The sequence below is a fragment of the Melanotaenia boesemani genome, chromosome 11 (genome assembly GCF_017639745.1).
Source record: "Melanotaenia boesemani isolate fMelBoe1 chromosome 11, fMelBoe1.pri, whole genome shotgun sequence".
Classification (NCBI taxonomy): Eukaryota; Metazoa; Chordata; class Actinopteri; order Atheriniformes; family Melanotaeniidae; genus Melanotaenia; species Melanotaenia boesemani.
The window spans coordinates 4,761,578-4,778,069 of NC_055692.1; the positions used below are offsets into that span (position 1 = coordinate 4,761,578).

Consider the following 16,492-nt stretch of genomic DNA (forward strand, 5'->3'; position numbering starts at 1 on the left):
TCTACTGGGAATAAAATATGAGTTGATGAGATTTGCATTTTGTTTTTATTTCCCAACTTTCTCGGGGTTGTACATTATTTATTAGCTGAACTTTGCTTGAACCCGTTTACATTGCTTTTAAATTTGTATTGATACGGTAAACAAAGTTTCCTGCTTCACAGAATCATAAATATTTTGCATTTTTCGGCTCAGCTTTGGTTTGTGTGTGTTTACATCAACTGTTATCTTAGAAGCTTTGCTAAAACTAAAATCAGTGCATTACTAAAGCAGCACAACAAATAAGAAATAATGATCCAGCGTTATTATGTTATTATTAACACTAGTAAGTTTAGAAAAAGACAATTCTCAGTATTTCAGAGTTCTCGTGTATCACTGACAATGAGTCTCGTCTCTCAAGCTAAATGGTCTGGAATAACTTAAAAATGAGTTAAATTCCAGATTTCTGTAAACCACTGAAGCTTCAAAAGAAAAACAAAAGATAGACTTAAGTTTTTGTAAAAGAAAAAGAAGGTTTTACATAATATTATCAACATTTCTTTGCAAATTTAAAAGTATTACAATGATTTTTTTTTTGGATAACTTCAAGTCTGAGTACAGACTTGATGGTAACTTTTCCATACAGACTGACTGACTGACTTTAACTGTGTGAGTAAACTAGTGTGAGCAGTGGGAAAACCATTAAATGCTTTAAGTCAACACCATTAAGAGGTCATTGGGTTGGCCTTGACCTGTGAGCATGACTGGCCCCCACAGGACCTCTGAGACCTCACTGACATCTCGGAGATTACTGCAGGACCACAAATGCACTCAGTCTCTCACATGCACATAAATATGTGCTACTTTTTACAACAGGCAAGCAGATTATCTGAGTAAAATCCACTGAACGGGTTCATCTGCAGAGATGAGGCTCAGCAGTGTGGGGTCACCTCCCTGGGACAAGCAACTAAAATGCTTCCCTGAAGACGATGTAACTTTTGTAAGTTTCCAAGCAAACTTGCAGATTTATGTTTGTTTTCCTTCTTTTCTTAGTTCTGATGGAACTGTTCATCCATATAATCCATAAAAAATTTTGTCTAATCTCCAGAAAGACACAAAATACAGAGAAAAAGGCCGAAAATTTTTCTTCTTCTTCAGTTATTGTTTTTTCCAAAAATAGAGAGCTCACATTCATGCTTCTTAGAGGAAAAAAAACAAGTTGAAACATTGGTGCTTCAACTTTCCCACCAGGTTTTACTTCTGCAATGTGCATGTTTCCTGTATTGGTGATTGTGACTTGTTTACATATAAATCTGTGTGAGGGTCAACTGGTAACACATGATGCTTATATGTGTATTAAATGTGAGTATAAACATTTTTTTCCAGTCCAGAATTTTCCTGGACCATGTCAAAGTTTTGGTGGGTGTTCCTGCTGTAAGCAAAGAAGTTGTAAAATCAAGCTAGCACGTTAGCTAAGTTTCATCCAACCATGGAGAAAAACCTTTGCTTACATTGAACAACAGAGTAGCATGGTCTGTAATTTAATGTCACTGTACAGCAGTGTGCATGAACGAGTTAACAAGAACACCTTCATTGAAAAAGTTAGTTTTTTTCTGAACCTTGAACTGAACAAAACATAATTACAGATAAAGAAATTGAACTGAGGTCTCAACAGCTTTTTCCTACATTTTCCTCTGCGCTTCACCTTCTTTACACTACGTTACCCACATTGCACTGGGCACTCTAGCATAACAAACTAGCAATGCTATGTGGCACACACCACTGCAGAGAAGCTGCAGAGGCAGCATGCACATCACATGCCTCGATTGCTTATGATTATTTAGTGGAATATTTTTTACTGTCTGAAAATAAAATCTAACATTTCTGTGCAAATTATGTCCGTCTGCGCATAACAAACAAGTCAGAATATCATATATTTTTAAAGAGTCTCTAGAGGGGTCTAAAAACTTGCTAAAAATAGCACCAAAGTCATTAAGTTGCATAACTGTGTTAGCTGAGCACTGACGTGTGCGTCAATGTAATTGGGGTACCAGGAACTCGTGCACTCATGCATGTTCTTTGGAACGCAAACTGCAATAAATTAAGACGTCCCACCCCAACTTATAATATTTCTACTCTTTGCAGCATTATTTCTGTCTTTAATATTTTGGGGAGTAACATGAAAATAGCTGCTCTACAAAAAATTGCCTCTGTTTTGTGCTCTGTCCACACATCTGTTCCACATGCACATCTATGTCGTGTGATAGAATGTAAGTTCTACTATAACTTATTTCATTGCAACAACACTTTTATTTTGTTTTTTAATGTAACGTATATTTCAGAATAATAGAAATGGGTATTTACAGGAACAAGAAATAGATTAATCACTTACATTTTGCAGCAACTGAGGTTGATCAAGCCTTGAAAGTTGGAGTTTCCAATTCCTACAGATGTCCCAACAACTTTCTGTGTGCTGTATGCATCTGTATGCATCAAAGCAGCATTGGAACACTATGTGGTACCATTACCTTGGGAGCATTATTTGAATAGTAGTGCAGAAAATTGTGGCATAAAAATGGTATATGAAGGAAGAATATATGAAGGAATAGCCGACAAGCAGGCAGAGCTAAATGTAGAACACACAGAAACAAATATGGAAAAAGTTAAACTGAAACAAGATTAAAATAATTGGAAGGACCACAACAACTGAAGTTCTGTGAATTAAGGTATTTCTGAAAGCTAAAGGGGGTCCAACCGAGTACCAAAGTTTAGGCTTTGTTGTTTGTTTTTTTTTTCTAGATAACATTCATTTGTATCATATATGCACGGTACACCCCTATCAAGAATGGTCTGCTTCCTTCAAGATTTTTTTGCAAAAGCACTTTTATTTCTACTCTCAAGCTTCGCACTGTTCCAGACTTTCAGAGGAAGGTTATCCTGTTGTTAGAGTGAATAAACTTTTAAAAAATGCCAGAGGCCTAACCCTTGTGTCTTAGTTGTTATCTTATGTTCAGCACTTTGTTCAGCAGCTGCTGTTGTAAAGTGCTTTACGAATAAAGTTGGCTTGGCTAACACATTATGTTTAGCTGCAAATAGAAAAGTAGAAGAAAAATCATTTTCTGTCTGAAATGGAACTCAAGTCATTACAGACATTTACATATTGACGAGACCCCCGCTGTTTTTCAGCCCATGTAGAAATGTATGTGTTCATACGTATGCCCTAGTCATTTTGGTAAATGATTGCATATTTGTGTATGTGTTTGAGCCGTCGTGTGCCGATGAATGGCAGGGGGCATCTTCCTCCTGAATGCAGAGTGCATCCAGAGCATCTCATTGCTATTCATGTAAACGAGCCTCCTGGAATCAAACAGCAGACAAAAGCATATTTGCACAGATTTAAGATGCATGCAATACAGGAAGAGAAATCTTCCAGTTTCCTCCAAAATGAAATCTGTCTCGCTCCATCAAGTTGCTGAATGTTTACAGTGTTTCTGTTGAGAAACGCTGGGAGTTCGTCAACATCTTTGCATAGTAATTTAAGTATGAAATTCTCAGTTTTCCATTCCCCGGTCTTTACTCTCTTTTAAATGTGAGCTGCTGCAACGTTCCACCTCTGAATTGAAGTTGTGAATGAGAAACTTCCTTATGTAAACAAAAAAATGAAGATCCACTTAATGTCTGTGGTTTTATTAGGTTCTATTCTACAAGTTTCGTGACAACACTCGGTAGAGTTGAAGGTTTTTAGTTTGTGTGTCAATTCCATATTTGTCATCAGATATTGTTGCCATTTAAAACTTCTATCACCTACGTAATATTACTGGAATAAGGGACATCCTGTCACAGAGTGATGGAGAAAAACTAATCCATGCTTTCGTTACCTCCCGATTGGACTACTGCAATTCCTTATCACTGTTCTGTCCCTAATATGGCCTGAAAAGCTGATCAAAACTGCTACAGCGAGGGTTCTGATGAGAACTAGCAGCAGAGACCAAACTTCTCCAGTTTAGCTTCTCTTCATTGGCTCCCTGTTAAATCTAAAATAGAATTTAAAATTATGCCAAAGATGATCAGAGACAGACCTCCCTCTATTTCCATCCATCCATCCATCCCACTTCGTCCATTAAGGGTCGTGGGGAAGCTGGAGCCTGACCAAGCATTCAGCAGGTGAGAGGCAGGTACACCCTGGACAGGCCACCAGTCCATCAGGGGCCAACACAGAAACAAACAACCATTCACACTTACATTCCCTCCTAGGAATAATTTAGAGTGACCAATTAACCTAACATGCATATCTTGCAGGCCCCTCTCTTATGGAACTAGTACCTAGTACACCCTCTCTACCTTTAAGATCTGGTATAAAACCTTCCTTTTAGGTAAATCTTAAAGTTGGGGGTGATCTAGCATCCCTTGCTTAGACTGCTGAGGAACATCTCATGATGTACTTCCTTCCATTTTTGTCTTGCTGTGCTTTATTTTTCATGTAAAAACATGACAGTTTTTTTCTCAAACCTGTATTTATTTTCTCTTTCAGCAGGTCTCTCTTGCTAAAAGTTATGGTGTTTATTGACCCCGCTGTCCTTTCCACTCCAGCCCGAGGTGGGGAGGCAGATGGCCGCCCCACCTGTTTCTGGTTCTGCCTGAGGTGTTTCCTTTCCACTGTCGCCTGCTGCCCCGTGCATGCTCAGGAAGGGGGATTGAACTGAAGACAAGTTTTAATGCAATGCATTGGTTTCCTTAACTAGGCCACAATTTTTTTATAGTGGCTTTCAGAACTTCACGCTGTCATTTAATTGGAGTCAGGTGTGTTGGAGCAGGGGCACATTGAAAGCCTACAGGATTGCAGCCTTTGTAGGACTGAAGGAAGCAGCCCTGGTCTAATAAAGCACAGGCAACTTTATGTGCAAGCTTTCAGCACAAAGTTCTAATGAATGACAGATTTAATGACTTAGTATGCAAAGGCTGTTAATATCTTGCAACTTCTGAATAAAAAAAAAAGAAAAAAAAAGAAAAAAACATCTGATGCATCATTTTTTGTGTGAAAATCTTACTGGTATAACTGGGCAGTAAGACCAAATTATCCTGGTTAAAACACACACACACACATACATATATGTATGTACGCATCCAGAGACTCATTAATTACTAAATCCACAGTCCAAATCCTTTTAATACAGAGCTCTAATGTCCGAGCACAGTCAGTGTTTCCAGTAATCGCTTGCCCGCTGCTGATGCTGCACCTTCAACTCAGGAGGTACATTTAACAACACAATAACTCATGAAGAGCTCAGACCATTTGCTCAGCAAGAATAAATGTAATGCTAAAATAAAATTACAATGTTTGTGAGATGATGGTGAAATCACAGCCCATCACCACCTTCCTCTCTGTGGTTTTATGCTGCACACTGACCCCTTGTGGTCAGATGATGAACATATGAATTAAGCCAATTTATGGTATACTGTGTGTGACAGACAGTAAAGTTGAGGACACTTGATATTTTTGTCTTCTACTTAAGTACTTTCCCAGAAACAAGAGGGATTAGTTGCCTTCCACTGTATCACCAGCGTATGTCTAATGTTAATGATCTCAAAACCTACTTTAATTACACTGAATGTATTCTGCAGCAGCCACTTTCTACCATTCAGTATGTGTTATGCTTTCTCATAGATATTAATTACAGTGGTAAAGTAATTAAATGATTAGCTTTTGTTCAGATTTAATTAAATAAATCTTAATCACCTTAATGAGAGCTAAACCCATGATGTAGCTTTAGTGCTGCTGCCAAACAATGTTGCATGGGAACATTTAGTTGAAAGAGGAGCATCAATTTTCAAGAAAGTTTCCTAAAATCCTGCAGACATTTTTCTGGACCATCTGTGACAATAAATAAAGAACTAGTTGGATCTGAATTATTGCATCGTCCGGATCTTTGAAGCTTTTCAGCATGCAGGTTGCAGCTTTGAGGTGGATGTTGTTCCTCTCTGCAGATAATGAGGCACATGTAGACTGTGGAAGAGCTGGAGGAGTTTCACATGGATACATTCAGTAACCTGTTAGCAGGAGTCAACGCTGTTTTAAACAATTTAAGTCCTTAAAAACTTTAAAAGACAAGAAAAAAAAGACTTTTTGACTAAGAACAGCAAAACTGTTCATTACCAAAAACATTTATCAGTAAAGAAGTTCACATGAAATCTATATAATATGTTGGCTTCACCTTGCTACTAGGTTAAACCTAATTTCTTCAGAACTGCCTATAATTCTTGGTGTCATAGATTCAACAAGGTGTTAGAAACATTCCTCAGAGGTTTTGCTCCATATTGACATGACAGCATCACAACGGTGCTGCATCCATGATGAGAATCTCCCGTTCCACCACATCCCAAAGCTGCTCTACTGGACTGAGATCTGGTGGCTGTGGAGGCCGTTGGAGTCCAGTGAACTCATCGTCATGTTCTAGAAAGCAGGTGGAGATGATCTGAGCTTTGTGACATGGAGCATTATCCTGCTGGAAGTAGCATCAGAAGATGCTACACAATATATACTCAGGACTCAGGTAGGCTGTGGCGTTTAAATCATGTTTCAGTTAGTACTAAACAGCCCAAAGTGTGCTAAGAAATGTCCCACGCACCATTACACCACCAGCAACCTTAATACAAAGCAAGATAGATCCACACCCGGTGTGGTCTTCTGCTGCTGTAGCCCATCTGCTTCAGGGTTGGACATGTTGTGTGTTCAGAGATGGTTTTCTGCCGACCTTGGTTGAAACCAGTGCTTATTTGACTTCCTGTCACCTTTTCTATGATCTTTAACCAAAATTACGTTTTTATCCAGACAACTGCAGCTCAGTGGGTTTTTTCTGTTTTTCAGGTTATTCTCTGTAAACTGTAGAGATGGTTGTGTGTGAATACTCAGACCAACAACCATGCCACGTTCAAAATCAGGGATGAGTGGATGGATGGATGGATGGATGGATGGATGGATGGATGGATGGAAAAAGATCTCTATGTGTAAATCATGTAACAAGAGAGACCTGCTGAAGCAATCATATTCCGAAGTGCAGCTCACTTTTAGCCTTCGACGTTCCCTTAATGGAACAATAATTTTCTAAATTATCAGCTAGATTCAGCTAAAAATGTCAAACTACCCCTTAAAAGTCTAGATAATGAAGAAAATTGACTTTCATTATTTTTTTTAAAACTAATTTATGCAGTTTCTTGAAGCTGATTTGTTCAGAGCCTTCCAGATGGACTGCATCATGGTGGGGGGCACTCGATCATAAATAGCTGTGAATAATGGGGAAGGTGATCACTCGTGTGTTTGGCAAATTCAGAGGAGGCACAGCTGCTAGTGACGAAAGGAAAGGGGGCTCTGATAACAGTCATCATCCCACTGCAAAGCAGGAAAAAGTCTCCAGTACTTGCAGCTAATTTTGACTGCCATCTCGCTCTGAAGGGACCCTCTGCTGTACATCTCTTCTCCAAACAGCATGCTTTAAATGAGACGCTTTGGTCTAATTAAGCCGATTCCTGTACTTGTTCAGGGAAAGATCTTAACCTAAAATGATACAGTTTAGTAAAAGCCTCTAGTATCTCAGCTGCATTTACCTTCACAGTCCCTCATTTTTTAAGTTTTTATGCTGTTTTATTTTTGTTTGTTTTTAAAGTAAATATAAGATCATGGTGACAAATTAATGCAACACTGGATGGAAATAAATCTTTTGACATTGCAGAAGTTTATAGAAACAATAATACAGAATGCTACCGTAATCAAAGCTAAAGGTGGTCCAACAAAATATTACAGAGTGTGATCTTTTCTTTGGCCAGGCAGTGTATTTAATAACATCCTGGTTCTAATGTTTGGCCGTGCAGTCCCACTGGACAGACAATTACAGATTTTACATTTAGCCTCTGTGGCTACATTCACATTTCAGGCAAAAGTGACCTAAATCAGACTATTTGCCCAAATGTGACACATATCTGATTTTTTCTTTTTTTATAAAGTTTCATGGTATGCTAAAATATAATCAGACCCAAACCACTTTCATAGCCAATATCTTTTAAAATGACCTCAGTCTAAACAGTCATGTCATATTTGATCCGACTTTTATGTCAATGAAGTGAGACAGACATCAGATATTCTACACCAGAGGCGGCGGGATGTTGCAGGATCAACTATAAACACCAGACAAAAAAATTATCATATTCTTGTCGGTTCTGATTGCGCAACAACTTCTATTTAATACACATGCCAACATGTGTAGCATGCATATTTACCTCCATAAACACAGCATCACTTTAGGTCCATAGACTGTTCATATGGGGTGTTGTATTAAATGATAATGTGAACAAGCAAAAAGAAAAAAAAAAAAAAATCAGAAATGAGCATTACAACCTGCAGTGTGAACGTCGCCTTTGAGGCAGCGCAGCCTCGTCTCATGGAACAGCTTATAAAAACACTAAGTCAAGTCTCTTGTAATACTACTTTGTTTGAGGGGTTTCATTGAATGTTATGACACCTAGCCATGTACTTTAACTGTTCGGTTTCTCATTTTATTTTTAAGGCGTGTACAGAACTATGCAAAAGGGTTGATCCAGCCCTCATTCCCCAGAACAAAAGGCAGAAACATCCAAAGAATAGCTTTGGAAAATCCTAGAAGGGAAAGTATGCCTGGAGATGTTTACTGTTCATTTTAACTTGAATTTGATTTGTTTTTGCTTACAAACTTTGCTTTAAGCAAATTCCATGCAAATTTCAAGAAAGGTTGGGCAGATCCGAGGCTGTAAAACACACTTCAGACATGCTTACAGATGCTAACATGCACATGGTTTTACTCATGTCCTCATACCAGCTTAGCAGGAATCAGTTTCTCACATGTAAAAGTTGCTCTCGGTGTTTCGTTTTCATGGCATTAAATCTACAGTCAACATGACAACAGGAAAATTAATGCTGACTTTTTATGTGGCCACTTTAGGCTGAAATGAGCTGTGGCTTTTTTCAGAAGCCATGTTTAAACAAAGCAAGAGGTCTTGTGGATGTAAGAGCATCCTTACAATGGAATATTTTAAATTTATATTTCGTGAGTGACATCCTAACTTGTCACGATAGCAATCATTAGGAAAAACAGCAATAAACCAGAGGAAAAGATGTTCTGCCATGTGATGGATAGTCTATGTGCACATGGACCTGTCAGCGTGATGTAGTGACTTCTTGGAATGATCTCCTGCTCTGTAGCGCAGCACCACAGTAAAACATGACGCCTGCCTCTCTTCACGCTGAGCGTCTGTCTATGCTGCTGATTTACGGCTGAGGAACTTAACTTTTCTCCTCGCTGTCACGCCTGGAAGGAAGATGAACTAAACATCTGACCCTTACTGAAAGTAAGGCTTTTACCTTTATGGTAATTATCAATTAAATACTGTTGATGTCAAATAAAAAAAATTATATAAAAGCATTTTCCAACACGTCTAACAGCCTAAACTTCCTTTAGATGACAATAACAGCTATTAGTTATTGAGACATTTCAAAAGATTGTAGTTCTACATTTTCAATAAAACAAAAAGACAAGCTGAAAATGTTCAGTAAAAACCTGAAGAAAAAACCATCCTGCCATCAGCTGGTACTAAATTTAAGCTTGACACAAGCTGTTCAGCATTTTTCTGTTACCACTGATTTAAGTGGTTGTCATAGTGATAGAGACTTTTTATATTTTCTATTTCTGAGATTACCTTGGCCCTCTATGATGACACTTCATTTCAATTTCTGTCATGCAGATGCAAAATGCATTGCAATAATAAACTTTCCAACTCTCACGATTTGCTTTCTCAATTTAATTAAAAGCCAACAATCACCAATATTATATTAATATTCTAAAAGCTGAAACACGGCAGAAACTCACTGATGATTCTTTGAGCAGTAAAGCATGTCCAACTTAGTCTTGAGTTTGTTTGCTGCGAGACATTTCTGGCTTCAAATCTAAATTAAAGCTAAAACCAAAGACATTTTTCAATGCGATTTTTTCTCTCTGCTAAAATAAGAGCCGAGCCAGGGAAACGTGATCGTTGCAGTTTGTTTGCAAGATTACACAAAATTCAGAGGCAGACATCATTAAGTCACGATGTGCTTCTAAACCGCTAGACTCTGGCACAACATGTGTGGTTCTGTAAGATTAAATGATAATGGTGTACAAATATAAGAGACACACAGAGCCAAAGAAAACAACACAACACAAAAATCTGTGTGGAGCCCCTTTGAGGTAAATTAACAAGAGAGGTCAAGTCCAACCTCTGACAGCTAAAGCTTGCATATTATATCTACCACGACTGTGTACAGTCATTTAAAGGTGAATCATCCAACAGAAGATCCATCCACAAATCAGGGGTCAAGGGCAGCTTCCTCCCCAGAAAAATTTTAATGCAAGATGTGAAGAGCAAATACCAGATCTCCGTTCACAGATGATAACAAAAGACATGCTTTCCATCAGTTTTGTTTGGTTTTCTTGGTTAAGGAATTAGTTGTCTGAGTTTGCAGTTCTATAAAGAAAAAGCATCAGCACAAGACCGAAGAAACTGTCTGATGATGCTGGAACAAGCACAGAGTTGTTTCTGTGGACTAAAGTCATGCCAGAGAAGCATATCGCCAAAAATCTTAACAATGGGCCTTCCACTGAACACGGAGGACTAAATGGAAAAGTAACAGGCGTGCATGATGAGGCTAGCAACATGGTGTCAGGTAACCCTGAACATTTGCTGCAGCAAGGGGGGAGTTGTATTTGAATAACAGTCTGGGGTCCAGTTTTCTGTGGTTTAGAATACTATTTTTTCTTGAAATGCCCATCGCTAGTTAGTAGGTAATGTTATTTTTGTAATTTCATTTTTTGTATTTTAACACATTTAGACAGAAACAAAGCACTGGCTTCAAAAGTGAAAGACATTTCCATTGTGGTATTTGTCCTCCTGAGCCACTGTATTCGGTTACAATACATAAAAGGCAACTTCAAGTTAGGTTCAAGTTTTAAAAAATTTAAGTAAACCTAATCTAAACAGATCTCGGGCCTCTACTAGTTTCTCATTAAAGCAGTTAAATGAAGCCGTCTGATGTTCGGTCTGCAGTGCATCATTTCTGCACAACTGTAGTTTGAGGAGGAATTGAAGAGACACATTACACAAATCTGATCTTTATCACCAAGTACTTAAAGTCAAACAGCGGAGGTCATCATTTCATTTTCCCAGAATTTACTATGGTGACCTCTTGGACACATTCCTGAGATGATTTTAACATCTGGCTTATGTGGTACATGCTGAGCAGATTGAGAGGAGGCCTGATGGATTGGCAATCCTCTGGTGGTTGTGGATTAAAGAGGGTGCGCGTGTTTGTTTGTGTGTGGAATGAGAACAAATCCTAACCCATTTTTCATTTACAGCTCATCTTATGCAATGGCTGTCAGGCCTTTTTTTTAAGAAACAATAACAAAATTACAGACTGAGATGAATTGTCTTCTGTAAATATTGCTATCAATCAAATCAAACACAAAAGTCACATTACACATGGTCGTGTATTGTAATTTTTAGTGTCACGTTGTCACATTTCATGAAAAATGGTGTCCCAGAAATCCATTGAAAGACTTTATAAAGGTCTAACGTATTAATTTCTGTTAACTACCACCACAGCACCACCACATACTGTGTCCACTGAGAAAATGGCAAAAGTCAAGTAGTGCGTCTTTAAACATGGTAATTTATCTTTGTTGCATTTGAATTTAATTTTATGTGTGAGTTAGAGAAAGAAAAATAAATGTTTCCCCTTTGAGATCTGTTGGTTTTTCACCGTCTTTCTTTCCACAATAAAATTGATGATTTTCTTATTTCAATAAGTTGTGTTAGCTGTATAAATCAATTGAAAATGGGAGCAGGTGAAACTTGTGTGCACATGTAGATTTCTATGCACTCTCTGGTAGGGCTAGACAATAATTCAATATCAGTATCGCAATATACTTCTATTCAATAACAGTGATATGAGTTTTAAACACATTTTCGATATTTCGTTTCACTGACTGGCGTTCAAGCCAAAGCTGCAACACATTGGCTACGTGGAAGATGACGTACACCACAGACACGGAGCTGGACCAAGCCCAGCAGCAGGTGGCTGTGCTCAGCGTGAGGTAGAAGGCTAGGCTAGGCTAGGCTAGGCTAGGCTAGGCTAGGCTAGGCTAGGCTCCAACGCTGCTAGTTTTAGCTACAAAACGAGTGCTCATGACCGTAATGCAAACATGATTGAACAAGCTTCTATAAGCAAAGAGAACGCAGACAAAGTAGTTGTTAAGAGAGCAAAGAATAACTCGGTGGCATGGAAACGGTTTGGCCAACTTAGCGACTTTGTCCTGCTCGTTTTCACTCCCCTCTAGTGACGTTTTTTTTTTAAGCAACTAGCAATTTTTTCTGGTATTATTGGAGATAATTTTTGGTATTCTGGGGACTGTAACGTAGTTTTACTTTTCTCAATGAGGATCCGGTGTTATGCAGACCCCCCCCCCTTTTCAAAAGCACTCATACAAAACTTGTCCTCATCTCATGCAGCAGCTGCTGCATCAGAGCAGGAGATCAGCTCTGTAAAGGTTTTATTTGACCTTTGATGGCGATTTCAAATTTCTTTGTCTGAAGGCTAAGTTAGCCTTGCTAAATACAAATAAAAGGTGAACATTAGTTTATTGTAGTTTTTATTTCTAAAATGTTATACTGGAGGAGTTTCATAGACTTGGCAAAATAAATTTTAGTTTTACAGACATCTGTTGTTGGCATTTTTCTGAGGCTTTTATATTGTTTATATCGATATTGGAATTATATCGTATCGACCAAAATTAAGAAATATATTGTGATAAAAGTTTGGCCATATCGTCCAGCCCTACTCTCTGGGTAGCAACGTTTACATGGAGCCCTTTTAATCCGATCAAACTTCCAAAACAGAACGGGACTGAGACAGATACATTTAACAAAGAGTTAAGGATTATTAAGTATTTCAACAGTCAAAAGGTTAAAAATAAAAAAAAGAAAACACTTCCGAACTAGCAAGCACTGCACATGTCAAAAGCGTTATGATCATTTAAATCTGTCAATCATCCTTTTATGTAAACATGAATCTCCGATCAGATTGATCTCAATCGGACTGATGAAATATTTGTCCATGTAAACGTACATGACTCAAAAACCTGATTCACTTTGGTGAGTGACTCATTTAAACTCAATTTAGTAAAAAGAATCCAGTTTACCATCATTACGGTGTAGGCTCGAGCTAAAGTGCCGCTGCATCTCTCAACCAATCATAGTCCAAGCCCCACTCAAATTCTGATTGGCTAATGTGTTAAACTGAGAGATAAGCTGTGCCCACCACAAAAAACACTTGAGATCCGGCACAGTGTCAGAATACTTCAAGCCCCAAAAATTATTTGAAGTTGGAATGAATTAAACACGAATATTTCTGGACATTTCTCTGAGCATTCAGAATTGTTTGACAACAGCTTGGAACAAATCCCTGGAAAATCTTCAAACATGTCTGAGTCTTGGTAGTAACTTCAGTCATCCATGTTCCATAGCACAGAAAAAGGGGTTTGTTTTGCCGCCACATGATCAAAAAGCTTGTATATTTTAAAAATCCCAAAGTATCTGTGCTTCTAACACTTTACAACTCACTTTTGGCTCAGTCCTGACTTTCTTTTTCTAAACTTTCATGCATCCTTGGGACTCTCCTTTAAATACAGCAGGTTGACTAATCAGATTTATTTAACTAACCTGAGCAAAAATAACAAAAATATACTATAAAAAGTCATTTTGGAGAGCTGATTTCACCATTTAATAAACAGAGAAACACACTGACAGACAGCAGCTTTCAGGTGTCCGTGCGTGACACACAGTTTGTGGCACACTGACCCAAATACTGGCAGCATTTGAGTCTCTGTCATTTCTTTGCTTGATTCCACTTTCTGGCAACAAATGCAACACTTCTTAGGTCAAGGATCACCAGGGTACAGATAATCATCCTAAAATCATTTGCGAAAGAAGAAAATCCCAGCTAAAACTGGCCAGGCGACGAGGCGTGGAAACAAGTTATGCAATCGTGTTATGAGCGCCAGCGACAAACCTTGAGCTGATAATTTAGAACGATAACAGTGTAGACACAAAATAATGTGCTCTAATCTTTCTGCCCATGGAAATATGCTGAACGCACACACCATCACAGGGTGAAACATTCTGCAGTTTAAGACCTGAACCCACACATATCGCTGTTAACTAGGTAATTTCCAGCATCAGCTGTCAATCATTATGATGGACAAAGCCTCCTGTTGCCATAGAAATAACTGAGTGAACGAACAGCCTGCACATTTACATCACAGCCACTTTGTTAGGTCCACCTTTCTAGTTTATGATGCTTGTTTCTCCTTTGCAGCAGGAGTGTTCCCTATTTTGTGGAATACTTCTTCACATTCTTGTATGAGAACCTCTCGCTCCAATGGGATGAAATAACTAGAACACTTTATCGCTGGTTGCCATGGTGAATCCAGATATCAGAAGCTCCACTGATGACTTTTTATTGTTGTTCCTAACTCTGGGTAAATATAATCTGAGTTGAACCAACTAAAAGCAGCTGATCTGGAATCAGACATACAGAGTTTCTTTTTAGACCCAGAATTAGCTGAATCTGCTCTCTGAAACAGACCTCGATGAAAAACTTCTGTTTTGTCCCCAACGCTGGTTTTGTGGAGGTCTGTACAGACTGTTCTGCCGGGATCGGAGCGAGCATATTGGATCCAGCTGCTTGATCAGAAAGTGTTGCTCCAGGTTGGGGTACCTGACAACACTGTCAGTTACCATCAGATAAATCTTGTTCAGCTTCTCTGAGAGGAGGCTGTGCAGATGAAACAGGATTCTCTCCAGTAATCAGTCCAAATGTCACTTTCTGGACACTCTTTTGTTTTCTAGATATTGTTTCCATCTCCGCTCTGTGGTGTCATTCTGGTTCGTGTATATTATCTGGTCAGATGTCAGGACTGATGTGAGTTTCCAGGCAGTGCGACAGCTATTACAGTCTCTGATGACGGATGACTGGAGGTCGTAAAAAAACAAGAATAAAATCAATAAAACAAAAGAAATACCAGAAACTGTTTGCTGTAAATTTGGGACACAAGGAATCAAGAGTTTACTGGTAATTTTGTAATAAAAATAACTGTAATTCCTAATTTGTTCATATTATGTTACATTTACTATGTTTAAATACAATATATTTACAAGTAAGTAGGGAGATGACTTATTATATCTGTTACTTAATAAATCTGACTTTGGTTAAATAATGAGGCGCGCCCATTCAGGTGGTCAACATTAGTACGAAGGTAATGTGTACAGGTAGCCTACATATAGAATAGATTTTAAACAGTTAATAACTGTCATTAAGAGATCTAATATTTTGCGGTTTTGTTGATCTATTGTGATTTCTAAGTTGTAATACACCTGCTAAATGATTGAGGCAAAATATTGTTGAAGTTGAACTTATTTTTCTCAAGTTGATAATATGCTTCCTAAAGGGGTCATTTACTAAATGTAAACATCTCGATAATGTACTTATTTGCACAAAAAGAAAGAGGAAAATTGGAGTCTTCTATATTTATAAGTTATTCTATTATTTTACTGGTTTAGCCCACTGAAGATCCAGTTGTGCTGCATGTGGCCCCTGAACTAAAAAGAGTTTGATACCCCTGCTCCAACAACAATACGTGGACTGGTGAAAGAAAGAAAAAAGAAAGTCTCATTATGTGAAACACAAAGCAAAAAACAACAAAGAAACTAGCACCCATACAACAGTTTAATAAAAATGTTTACAGAGGCTCCATTTCCTGATCAGGGTCACAGAAGATGTGACGCCCACCTTCAGACCACCAGGTTATAGATCCACTGGATGTCTAATATAAAACACTCTTACCTCAAACATAGGAGAGGTGCCCTTGTCTGGAAGTGTGCAACCCAGTAATTCAGCCAGGAACTTTGCCATGTAGAGGTGAGAAGTGAGATATATTCCTGAAATCAAGCAGCAGCTCTGTCAGTGGGAGAGTCCTTTTACTGTCCGCTCCGTGAACGTCTCTGCGGCGTTTAAGGACCCAACGCGCATCCCGTTCCTCTTCTTCTCCAAAGTAAGATGTGCCGTTTAATGACAGGAGCAAAAAAGCCGCTCGAGAAAGATCCCGCAAGATGTGGATCTTTGTCGCCTGAGTCGCTTCCCCATCAGCAGCAGCTGTGTGGAAGGCGGCAGGTGGGGCCGCGCGGAGGGGGAGTGGGCGGGCCAACCAGCTGTCAGGTGCTTTTCAGAGACAATAACATCCCGAATCCCGACCAGGGATGGAGGGAAAGGTAAACACACAGAGATCCGCTTTGGACTGACTTACTGTCAGTCAAAGAGCCAAAAACAGATTTTGATGTAGTTCTATAATAATTCATACAATACACATGAATATATATATATATATATATATATATATAT

At 38.6% G+C, this 16,492-nt stretch overlaps 1 long non-coding RNA gene across 1 annotated transcript in view; it reads right to left on the reverse strand.

Annotated features, from left to right (window-relative positions):
- LOC121648337 overlaps positions 1-16,179 on the reverse strand; it is a 37,209-nt gene extending 21,030 nt beyond the window's left edge. Inside the window, exon 1 of the long non-coding RNA XR_006011957.1 lies at positions 15,938-16,179. This is a non-coding gene — a long non-coding RNA (uncharacterized LOC121648337). The remainder of the gene's footprint in view (positions 1-15,937) is intronic.
- Between the last annotated feature and the right edge of the window lie 313 nt (positions 16,180-16,492).